General features: G+C 40.7%; 1 protein-coding gene across 3 annotated transcripts in view; it reads right to left on the bottom strand.

Moving 5' to 3' along the window:
* Nucleotides 1-13014, bottom strand: part of ACKR2 (atypical chemokine receptor 2) — a 54096-nt gene that overhangs the window by 34672 nt on the left and 6410 nt on the right. For all 3 annotated transcript variants that reach the window (XR_006701104.1, XM_045436973.1, XM_045436971.1), the window contains one exon: nt 2564-2623. The gene's annotated coding sequence lies outside the window, so the exon portion shown is untranslated. The remainder of the gene's footprint in view (nt 1-2563; nt 2624-13014) is intronic.

Raw genomic sequence — 13014 nt, forward strand, 5'->3', positions numbered from 1 at the left:
TTAGCCAATTAAGCATTCGACTTCGGCTCAGGTCATAATCTCGTGGTTCATGAGTTCAAGCCCAGTGTCCAGCTCTGTGCAGACGGCTCAGACTCTGGAGCCTGTTTCAGATTCAGTGTCTCCCTCTCTCTCTGCCCCTCCCCGCTCATGCTCCTTCCCTCTCTCTCTCTCTCTCAAAAATAAATAAACATTGAAATGTGACTAGTCTACACTGAGAAGTTTTACAGCATAAAGCACATACCAGGTTTCAAATACTTGGTACATATAAAAGAATGTAAATATCAACAATTTAATGTTAATTAATAATTTAATAATGGTTATTATCTTGATAATATTTTCACTACTTTGGATTAAATTAAATATATTGGGTTTTTTTAATTAAAAAAAATTTTTTTATGTTTATTTATTTTTGAAAGACACAGAGACACAGAGTGTGAGCAGGAAACAGGCAGAGAGACAGGGAGACACAGAATCTGAAGCAGGCTCCAGGTTCTGAGCTGTCAGCACAGAGCCCAATACAGGGCTCAAACTCACCAGCTGTGAGATCATGACCTGAGCTAAAGTCAGCCACCGAACTGACTGAGCCACCCAGGTGCCCCTAAATTAAATATATTGTTAAAACTAATTTTACCTGTTTCTCACTTTTCTTTAATGTGACCATAGAAAATTTTAAATTACATTTGAGGCCTACCATCTATTTCTACTGCACAGCACTGGTCTAGAGTCAGTCATACATGTTGTGTGTGTGGCAATGGAATTTCTTAATCTGATGGACAGATTGGGGAGAGTTTTGGGTTTTTTTTTTTTCCAATTTGACAGAACTGGATATCTAACATCTTAAAAGATGGAGACTTTCTGCTATTCTGAGTGCTGATGCTACTCAAGGAAAAGGGAGAATCACTCTCTTACTCCAGAAATCTCAGTCTCCAAAATTTTGTTAGAGTTCATTTCACTACCATTAAACCATACAATGATTTAATAACAATTCTAAATATAAAATTCATAGATACGATTTCCAGATGAATAAAACTAATTCTGACTCATTTTGTATAGTTTCTAGTAATATTAGGACCGATGTATTTTCACATGTTCAATGGATTTTGAATTTATCAAAACCTTGACCTACTAGGGTACCGTTGTTTACCAGTAATTGCATTTTCAGCATCAAGGCCAATGAAAGGACATTCAGGAGACAGCAATCACAGTAATTTGAGGAGGCACAGTTTAATATAAAGAATTATTAACTACTTAAAGGGAGCTAACTACTATGAGGGAATAAAAGAGAACTCTAAAGAATACCCTAAGGCAGAGGGAGGGTAACCAAAAGAACCTACTTGGACAGGGTGGGTTGGGGGGGGGGGGAGGCAGGGGCAGGTGGAGCCTCTCCCTAAGGCTGGGACACTGACCTCACTGGAGAGGGTGTGACTGCAGCCACCAGTCATCAGATGACACAGTAGTACACTAGATTGCCCTACCCAGAGCTGGTACACAGTAGCTGAGGCAGGAAACTGTGGGCATTGGCTGGCAAGCAGGACTCCCCCACAGCTGGGGTACTAGTAAGCAGAAGCCAGAAGGAAGAAACCACTTGCTTATGTAGATGAAATTGGCCTTCCAGCACTCTACTGATAAAGCTCAACATTGAGCTGTAAGGAAGAAATGTTCTAGTATCCCAAGCAAAGCAATGAAGGATAGATCTGAAATAAGGAGGTATTAAGTGATAACTGGCACACCTCCTCTAAACGTAGGAGGGCTGGATCTTTTGCTATCAGGGGCTTTGTGCAAGTACATAAAAGACTTTCCAGAAGAGAATTTTTAGAAATATCCTTAATGAGATGTTACAACTTCTAGGTGGCAATTAAGGATTTAGGCTTTTACTTTTTAAGCCTCCTTTTCTCAAAGATCTCTGACCCAATCTGGTCATGATGAGAGTTTCCTTTTTTTTTTTTTTTTTTTTCCTTAAACATTTCAAGATATTATGGTTCCAGGATCAATCTTGGAAGTTTTGGGTCATCTCTTGTACACTAATCCCTAATTATACATAAAAGGAACCAAAGTCTTTGAAATTAATGGATTTGGGGGCACCTGGGTGGCTCAGTAGATTGAGTGTCCAACTTTGGTTCAGGTCATGATCTCATGGTTCATTAGTTCAAGCCCTGCATCAGGCTCTGCACTGACAGTGCACAGCCAGCTTGGATTCTCTCTCTCCTCTCTCTCTGCCCCTCCTCCACTCGTGCTTTCTATCTCTCAAAATACATAAAACTTTTTTTTAATGTTTATTTATTTTTGAGAGAGAGACAGAGAGAGACAGAGTGTGAGCTGGGGAAGGGGCAAAGAGAGGGAGACACAGAATCCGAAAGAGGCTCCAGGCTCTGAGCTGTCAGAACAAAGCCTGACATGGGGCTCAAACTGCCAGACTGGGAGGTCATCACCTAAGCACCTCAACCAACTAAGCCACCCAGGCGCCCCTCAAAATAAATAAACTTAAAAAAAATTAAAGTAACTGATTTGGGGGAAGTCGGAGTTGCCTTCCTGACCCAGACAGGAGCATCTACAGAACACTTACCTATCTAGCCTGAGGAGAAATAGGTACACTTGATTTTGAGGAGTCTAAGGAGTCTGAGACCTGAAAGGTACAACAGAGGCCAGATAGTCAAACAGATACACAGTCAGCTTTAGTTTATGATGCTTACCTGAAACAACAAAGCCTTTCTGAAAAGCCCAGGGTAGGAGTTTAGATGCAGCCTCTTCAGGAGTGGAAGGCTCCCACAGGCCCAGAAGAGGACACAAAAGTAAGAAATTAAGGGGTCTCTTTAGCAGGCACTTGCTTCATCCTGCATTACACTTCTGCTCCTCTTGGAGTCTGTGTTGTTCTATACTTCATTGACTAGGCCAAATTTTGGGAGAAGGGGGTACAGAAAAGGTTTAAAAGCAAGATGTTTTCGCTTATAGGGACTGTACTGCAAAAGGAAGGAGGGGAGTGCTCATTAGCAGGAGAGACGAGGACTTCCAATTCTTTACATAGGGAAATTGCACACTCCCTTTGATACTGGATTCAACCTAAGGACCCTCCAAGGTTTTTTTGTGCTCACTGGAGGAAGAGAGGCCTTGGGACATTCAGGCAGGAAAGATGACATTCATCAGGGGAGAGAAATATGGATCTTGTTGTAAGATAACAAACTTTTAGAAGTTTAATACAGAGAACAAACAGGTGGTTGCCAGAGGGAGGTGGGGGGGTTGGTGAAATAGGTGAAGGGGGGTTAACAGTACACTTAATGTGATGAGCACTGAGAAATGTATAGAATTGTTGAATCATTATATTGTACATCTGAAACTAATGTAACACGGTATGTTAGTTATACTTAATAAAAAATTTATTTTAAAAAAGCTACTTAAAAGGGGGGATACTGGGGCGCCTGGGTGGCGCAGTCGGTTAAGCGTCCGACTTCAGCCAGGTCACGATCTCGTGGTCCGTGAGTTCGAGCCCCGCGTCGGGCTCTGGGCTGATGGCTCAGAGCCTGGAGCCTGTTTCCGATTCTGTGTCTCCCTCTCTCTCTGCCCCTCCCCCGTTCATGCTCTGTCTCTCTCTGTCCCAAAAATAAATAAACGTTGAAAAAAAAAAAGGGGGGGGGGGATACTGAAAACAAAAATTTGAAAAGAAATCCCAAAAGAAAAATATTAGAGATTGATGGAAGCATCACAGAGTTCATTAGTTCAGAGTTTACACTTTAGAAATTGTAACCTGAAACTGGATTTTTCTCTTGAGGATAGGGTCATGGAAGGTGAGACTCTGCTCCCAAACTCCTCCTTAGTCTCTATATGTTCCATGGGGCACTTCACAGTTGAGGGATAACCTCTTCAAGTTTCTGCCATGTCTTGTGTCCTTTTTGCCTCTCAGTTGGAACAATGGGGAAAAGACTCAAAGAGGAAAGCCGCATGGTGGAGGACAGAGCGCAAGAGGCTGGTAGTCAAGAGGCGGTCCACTCTCAGCTCTGAAAACAATGTGCTATAGGAATTAGGGCAAATCTCTTCTCCAATCTGGGTCTCAGGAGCCCTATCTATAAAATTAGAGCTGCTCCAGCTCCAGAGACTTATCAGAAAAATCGAAGAGCTGACAGAGCAAGGATTTGGGGGAAAGGTGAAAAGAATGAGCAGCAGAAGCAAAAGCCCTTGACCTAGTCTCCAGTATTAGCCAGAAGTCAACTGGGGAAGGTGACTCACTCTGGCTCACCTAGAATTGCCCATAATTCCTGGTCCACCACACCCATTTTCCCTCCTGACCTCCTTGGGAAGAGAATTTCTGATAAGTCATAGGTGGACTGCCTTGTCATCAATTCAGTAGGGGCGATTGCCTGGAGCACAGTCATGTGGATGATTTATTTGCTCCTAGTGAACTAATCTTGTTTGAAAGTTGTAAGAGTCCAGACACACCTAGCTGGACACAGGGGTAGCAGTCTTCCTGTCCCTTGCCTCTACCAAAGCCCAGGTGTGCAACTTTCTGGGTACTTTGCATTGATCAAATCATATATCTTACACATTCCAACCTCGATGGCCCTTTCGCTGACCTTATCTCTTCTTTTTCACCCTGCTCACATCTGTTACCCACCAGGAGACCTGCTCTGTCCCTTCTCTAATTCTCCAACATCAGATGGCTTAGTGTTCCCCTCTCCCTCAGTGGCTTTAAATCAACATGACCATGATGATGGTGATAAAGACACAACATGTTTTGTCTACTATTATATACAACCATGGGCCAGCCCTTGTATTATCCCCTTGTTTTATTTAACTGGCACCACCACAATTGCAGGTATTGTACTTCATATTATAATTTTATTTCCTATTATAAATCTATTTTGAGAAGTTACTAGAGAAGGGTTTTACATTCTGGCTTTAAAACCTTTATCACACTGCATTCCTGATGAGAAATATCTGATTAGCTCCAAAATTATCAGCCTTTATCCTGAATTAGAATAAAATGTCTAACTGGTATATGGAATGAATTCACCTCTCTAAATCTCATACCCTCAGACCTTCCCAGAACATTCACATACACATGGGCTCTGGAAGGATAACAGTCCACAATAAAATAATTCATTTTGGTCCCCTCAGAAGTGACCCTCTCAGGATGAATTTGATCTGACATTCCTTAGCTAACGTCAGCATGTGAGTATCCATTGACCTATCTCACTGGAATTCAACCTTTTGACTAGAGCTATTTTCCTTTCCTTGTTGACTTTACACACATTTTTTTCAGGCCTGTAGTTTCTTTTAAGGCAAAGATTGAAAGATGCATACATCTAGGCTAAAAAGCAATCTGATTTTCTCTCACTGCCCAAAATTGGCAAACAACATCATCAAATCCTAAGTGGAGAGTGTTGGGGCTTCTCCCTGTGGGTGAGAGTGTCCAAGTGGAGGCTAGATAACCGCTGCCAGAGGATTCTACAGTGACTAACAGCTGGAAATCAGGATTCCAACCTTGAAACTCTCTATGGACTCTTTCCCAGGCATGGAGAGACAAAGCGGACAAGCCCAAACTCCTAAGGCCCTTGTCTTGGCACCTGGTCAGATCCTGTGATCACGGTTTCTCATGTAGATAAACTGTCATCTTAACTAAGCTGCAAGTTCCCCAGAGGCAGAGTATACTGTGTTTCTTCTGCTCTAGTCTCTACAGTATACGGCCTAGAGCTCAACATTTAAGGGGGGTTCAATAGCCACCAAATTCTTTTATCCTTTCAATAAGAATGCTTTGAAGTTACCATGAGAAGTAAGTTTTCAGGGTGGGGCCAAGATGGTGGAAGAGCACGGAAGTTTTTTCTGTGTCTCACGTCCATGAAATACAGCCAGATCAACACTAAACCATCCTGCACACCTAGAAAACTGACCTAAGGATTAACACAACAGTCTGCACAACCTGAAATATAGAACTCAGCAGGTACACAGAGAGGTGAACCAGGGGAGAGAGAAGCCTTGGAGAGCAGGGAGCTGTTTTTGCTTGCAAAGAGAGGACAGAGGTGGGGGAGAGTATAGAAAAAGCACCCCCCCCCCCACCAAAAGCACCTGGAAAGAAAGTGGAAAAGTGGAAACAGCTACAGGAACTGAACAAAAAAGGGAGAAAGAAGAAAGGAGAGGGTTTAAATTCCATTAAGACTCTATAAACAGGGGGAGCACAGAGTCTGAAACTCCACAGCTAGATACCTGGTAGTGCTCTGATGGCAAGGGCAAATCCTCAAGAGCAGAGAGTGAGGTCCAGGGGTCCTTGAGAGAGGTGGTTCCCCTGCTGGGAGGACATTTGGTAGAGGCTGTGCAGCCCTCCCCCCCCCCCCAGCCAAAGGTCCCAGCAGACCCCAGAGAACAACCACATTATTGGTACTGGAACAAGGACATTAAGGGGGAAGCCTGGTGCCAGATGTGTGTTGTGACTTACCATAATCCCTGAAATGCTGCAGCAACACAACTGCGTGAACTTTTTCTGGGGTGGGCTTGCATCAGACCTCAGTCTCTGTGCATCGGCAACAGCAAGGTCCAGCGAACGTTCCTGGGTGTGGCCAGCACTCAGCCATTGCTCGGTGAGACCTTCCCTCAGAACGTCTAAGCGGGTCAAACCTGCAGTCCCTCAGAAGTGAGAGGTTGGGAAACACCACCGCATCTGAGATAAGACCCAGGAGGGAGGTGCTGCCTCACAACCTGACGGCTTGGTCACAGACAGTATAAAAGCAGGACGTGGACAGAAACCGGAGAGAAAGGATGGGTGCAAGATTGCTGATAAGGGAGAACAGAGTTCCAATACTAGAGACTGGATAGCTGGATTGCGCCATTTTCACCCCTCCCACGCACGCGCATACACACCTACAAGCGCCACAACGATCTACCCCAGTAAGCTAAGGAGCGCCATCTCGTGGAGAACAGAGCCATTATACTAAGCCCCACCCAAGTGGACCAACCTCACACTTCAGGAACACAAGTCTCTCCACCTCCTTAGTTTACGGACTAGAAAATGCTTCGGAGTTTGACCTCTAAGGGAAAATGATGTAATTTCACTTGTATTTCAGTCTGTTTGCTGGTCCATCTATTCAATTTTTTTTCTTTTTCTTTTTCTTGAATACAGAAAGAGAAAAAATTTATTTTTATTTTCAATTTTTATTAAAAATATTTGTATTTAATTTTTTTCTACTATATTTTTTACTTTTTTGTAAATTTTTCAAATTCTATTTTACTTCCATCATTTCATTTTATTCTATTTCATTGCATTCATTTTTTTCTAATTTTCAAACGTTTTCCTTTTTTTTCCTTTCCCCTTTTTTCTTTATTAAGCTCCTTTCAACAACCAGACCAAAATGCACCTATGATCTAGCATAATTTATTTGATATGTTTTAATTTATTTGTGTTTTTAATTTTATAATTTTAATTTTTTTTTAGCTTATTAGTTCCTTTTCTTCCTTCAAAATGATGAAACAAAGGAATTCACCCCAAAAGAAAGAGCAGGAAGAAATGACAGCCAGGGACTTAATCAACACAGATACAAGCAAGATGTCTGAACCAGAATTTAGAATCATGATAATAAGAATACTAGCTGGGGCTGAAAATAGATTAGAATCCCTTTATGCAGAGATAAAAGAAGTAAAACTAGTCAAGATGAAATAAAAAATTCTATAACTGAGCTGCAATCTTGAATGAATGTCACGGTGGCAAGAATGGATGAGGCAGACCAGCGAATCAGCAATATAGAGGACAAACTTATGGAGAATAATAGGACAGAAAAAAGAGGAAGACTAAGGCAAAAGAGCACAATTTAAGAATTAGAGAAATCAGTGACTCATTAAAAAGGAACAACATCAGAATCACAGGGGTCCCAGAAGATGAAGAGAGAGAGAAAGGGGTAGAAGAGTTATGTGAGCAAATCATAGTAGAAAACTTTCCTAACCTGGGGAAAGACACAGACATCAAAATCCAGGAAGCACAGAAGACTCCGATTAGATTCAACAAAAACTGACCATCAACAAGGCATATCATAGTCAAATTCACAAAATACTCAGGCAAGGAAAGAATCAAGAAAGCAGCAAGAGAAAAAAAGTCCTTACCTACAATGGAAGACAGATAAGGTTTGCAGCAGACCTATCCACAGAAACTTGGCAGGCCAGAAAGGAGTGGCAGGATATATTCAATGTACTGAATCGGAAAAATATGCAGCCAAGAATTCTTGATCCAGCAAGGCTGTCATTCAAAATAGAAGGAGAGAGGGGCGCCTGGGTGGCGCAGTCGGTTAAGCGTCCGACTTCAGCCAGGTCACGATCTCGCGGTCCGTGAGTTCGAGCCCTGCGTCGGGCTCTGGGCTGATGGCTCAGAGCCTGGAGCCTGTTTCCGATTCTGTGTCTCCCTTTCTCTCTGCCCCTCCCCCGTTCATGCTCTGTCTTTCTCTGTCCCAAAAATAAATAAATGTTGAAAAAAAATTTTTTTGAAAAAAAAAAAAGAAAAAAACAAAATAGAAGGAGAGATTAAAAATTTCCCAGACAAAAAAATTAAAGGAGTTTGTGACCACTAAACCAGCCCTGCAAGAAATTTTAAGGGGGACTCTCTGAGGGGAGAAAAGACAAAAACAAACAAACAAACAAACAAACAAACAAACAAAAAACCCAAAAGCAACAAGGACTAGAAAGGACCAGAGAACACCACCAGAAACTCCAACTCTACAAGCAACATAATGGCAATAAATTCATATCCTTCAGTACTCACTCTACACATCAATAGACTAAATGCTCCAATCAAAAAACATAGGGCAACAGAATGGATAAGAAAACAAGATCCATCTATATGGTGTTTACAAGAGACCCACTTAACACCTAAAGACACCTTCAGATTGAAAGTAAGGGGATGGAGAACCATCTATCATGCTAGTGGTCGACAAAAGAAAGCCGGAGTAGCCACACTTATATCAGACAATCTAGACTTTAAAATAAAGACTGTAACAAGAGATGAAGAAGGCTATTATATCATAATTAAGGGGTCTATCCACCAAGGAGACCTAACAATTGTGAACATTTATGCTCCAAATGTGCAAATACCCAAATATATAAATCAATTAATCACAAACATAAAGAAACTCATTGATAATAATACCATCATTGTAGGGGACTTCAACACCCCACTTACAGAAATGGACAGATCATCTAAACAGAAAATCAATAAGGAAACAATGGCTTTGAATGACACACTGGACCAAATGGATTTAACAGATATATTCAGAACATTTCATCCTAAAGCAGTGTAATACACATTCTTCTCCAGTGCACATGGAATGTTCTCCAGAATACATCATATACTGGGACAAAAATCAGCCCTCAACAAGTACAAAAAGATCAAGATCATACCGTGCATATTTCCAGACCACAAGGTTATGAAACTCAAAATCAACCACAAGAAAAAATTTGGAAAGATAACAAATACTTGGAGACTAAAGAACATCCTACTAAAGAATGAATGGGCTAACCAAGAGTTAAAGAGGAAGTTAAAAAGCACATGGAAGCCAATAAAAATGATAACGCCACAGCCCAAAACCTCTGGGATGCAGCAAAGGCAGTCATAAGAGGGAAATATATAGCAATCCAGGCCTTCCTAAAGAAGGAAGAAAGGTCTCAGATACACAACCTAACCTTATGCATTAAAGAGCTGGAAAAATAACAGCAAGTAAGATCCAAAACCAGCAGAAGACAGAAAATAATAAAGATCAGAGCAGAAATTGTGCTATTGAAACCAAAAAAAAAAAAAAAAAAAAAAGTAGAACAGATCAATGAAACCAGAAGCTGGTTCTTTGAAAGAATTAACAAAATTGATAAACGACTAGCCAGTTTGATCAAAAAGAAAAAGGAAGGGACCCAAACAAATAAAATCAAGAATGAAAGAGGAGAGATCACAACCAACACAGCAGAAATACAAACAATAATAAGAGAATATTATGAGCAATTATACAGCAATAGAATAGGTAATCTGGAAGAAATGGACAAATTCTTAGAAACATATAAACAACCAAAACTGAAACAGGAAGAAATAGAAAATTTGAACAGACCCATAACCAGTAAAGAAATTGAATTAGTAATCAAAAATCTCCCAAAAAACAAGAGTCCATGGCCAGATGACTTTCCAGGGGAATTCTACCAAACATTTAAAGAAGAGTTAACATGTATTCTCTTGAAGCTGTTCCAAAAAATAAAAATGGAAGGAGAACTTTCAAACTCTTTCTATGAAGCCAGCACAAAGACCCCACTAAAAAGGAGAACTATAGACAAATTTCCCTAATGAACATGGATACAAAAATCCTCAACAAGATGTTAGCCAACTGGATCCAACAATACGTTAAAAAAATTATTCACCACGCCAAGTGGGATTTATACCTAGGATGCAGAGCTGGTTCAATACCTGCAAATCAATCAATGTGATACATCACATTAATAAAAGGAAGGACAAGAACCACATGATCCTCTCAATAGATGCAGAGAAAGTATTTGACAAAATACAGCATCCTTTCTTGATAAAAACCCTCAAGAAAGTAGGGATAGAAGGTTCATACCTCGAGATCATAAAAGCCATATATGAAAGACCCAACGCTAATATCATCCTCAATGGGGAAAAGCTGAGAGCTTTCCCCCTGAGGTCAGGAACAAGACAGAGATGTCCACTCTCACCACCGTTATTCAACATAGTATTGGAAGTCTTAGCCTCAGCAATCAGACAACACAAAGAAATAAAAGGCATCCAAATCGGCCAGGAGGAGGTCAAGCTTTCACTCTTCTCAGATGACATGATACTCTATATGGAAAACCCAAAAGATTCCACCAAAAAAAACTGCTAGAACTGATCCATGAATTCAGCAAAGTCGCAGGATATAAAATCAATGCACAGAAATCAGTTGCATTCCTATACACGAGTAATGAAGCAACAGAAAGAGAAATCAAGGAATCAATCCCATTTATAATTGCATAAAAACCATAAAATACCTAGGAATAAATCTAACCAAAGAGGTGAAAAATCTATACACTGACAACTATAGAAAGCTTATGAAAGAAATTGAAGAAGACACACACACACACACACACACACACACACACACACAAATGGAAAAAGATTCCATGCTCCTGGATAGGAAGAACAAATATTGTTAAAATGTTGATACTACCCAAAGCAATCTACATATTCAATGCAATCCCTATCAAAATAACACCAGCATTCTTCACAGAGCTAGAACAAACAATCCTGAAATTTGTATGGAACCAGAAAAGACCCCAAATAGCCAAAGCAATCTTGAAAAAGAAAACCAAAGCTGGAGGCATCAAGATCCCGAACTTCAAGCTGTATTACAAAGCTGTAATCATCAAGACAGTATGGTACTGGCACAAAAACACTCAGATCTGTTGCAGGGAGTATGGCCAGAGTCGCAAAAGATGAGTCCGCAAACAAAGTGCAGTTAAGTGAAGGTCCTCATACTCGAGTGGGAATGAGGCCCCAACTCCAGAATGAGGCTTCTTTTTATTAGGATAATTGTTAAAGACTATGTGCATAAAATCAGCTAAGCAAGTGTGTTAATCAGTCTAATGGTTTAGCTTTTCAAGGTTGAATTTCAAGTTAATTGGTTTCTATAACACTAAGAAGGGTCAGGTGTGAAGGAGGATCTGGCTCTGGACAATGTTAATGGCTCTAGGTGTTCCTTAGGAGCCACAGCCACGTTCAGCTGTGTAAACATGTCCTAAGGCCTTGCATCTTCTCCAGCCCTTCCAATTTGAAGTCTTTTCCTTTGATGCTTCTCTCCTGTATCTCCCACACAGATCAGTGGAGCAGAATAGAGAACCCAGAAATGGACCCACAAATGTATGGCTGACTAATCTTTGACAAAGCAGGAAAGAATATCCAATGGAATAAAGACAGTTTCTTCAGCAAGTGGTGCTGGGAAAACTGGACAGTGACATGCAGAAAAATATAATTGGACCACTTTCTTATACCATACACAAAAATAAACTCAAAATGGATGAAAGCCCTAAATGTAAGACAGGAAGCCATCAAAATACTCGAGAAGAGAGCAGGTAAAAACCTCTTTGACCTTGGCCACAGCAACTTCTTACTAAACACGTCTCCAGAGGCAAGGGAAACAAAAGCAAAAATGAACTATTGGGACCTCATCAAAATAAAACTTCTGCACAGCCAAGGAAACAATCAGCAAAACTAAAAGGCAACGGACGGAATGGGAGAAGATACTTGCAACAGACGTATCAGTTAAAGGGTTAGTATCCAAAATCTATAAGGAACTTATCAAACTCAACACCCCAAAACAAATAATCCAGTGAAGAAATGGATAAGTATCTCCAAGGAAGACAGCCAGATGGCCAACCAACACATGAAAAAAGCCTCAACATAACTCATCATCAGGGAAATACAAATCAAAACCACAATGAGATATCACCTCACACCTGTCAGAATGGCTAAAATTAACAACTCAGACGACAACAACAGATGTTGGTGAGGATGCAGAGAAAGAGGATCTCTTTTGTACTGCTGGTGGGAATGCTAGCTAGTGCAGCCACTCTGGGAAACAGTATGGAGGTTCCTCAAAAAATTAAAAATAGAACTATCCTACGACTTAGCAATTGCACTACTAAGTATTTACCCAAGGAATACAGGTATGCTGTTTCAGAGGGGCACCCGTACCCCAATGTTTCTAGCAGCACTATCAACAATAGCCAAAGTATGTAAAGAGCCCAATGTCCATCGATGGATGAATGGATAAAGAAGATGTGGTATATATATATACAATGGAGTATACTCGGCAATCAAAAAGAATGAAATCTTGCTATTTGCAACTATGTGGCTGGAATTAGAGGGTATTATGTTAAACGAAATTAGTCAGTCAGAGAAAGACAAATATATGACTTCACTCAGATGAGGACTTTAAGATACAAAACACATGAACGTAAGTGATGGGAAGCAGAAATAATATTAAAACAGGGAAAGGGCAAAACATAAGAGACTCTTAA

Source organism: Leopardus geoffroyi, chromosome C2 (genome assembly GCF_018350155.1).
Source record: "Leopardus geoffroyi isolate Oge1 chromosome C2, O.geoffroyi_Oge1_pat1.0, whole genome shotgun sequence".
Classification (NCBI taxonomy): domain Eukaryota; kingdom Metazoa; phylum Chordata; class Mammalia; order Carnivora; family Felidae; genus Leopardus; species Leopardus geoffroyi.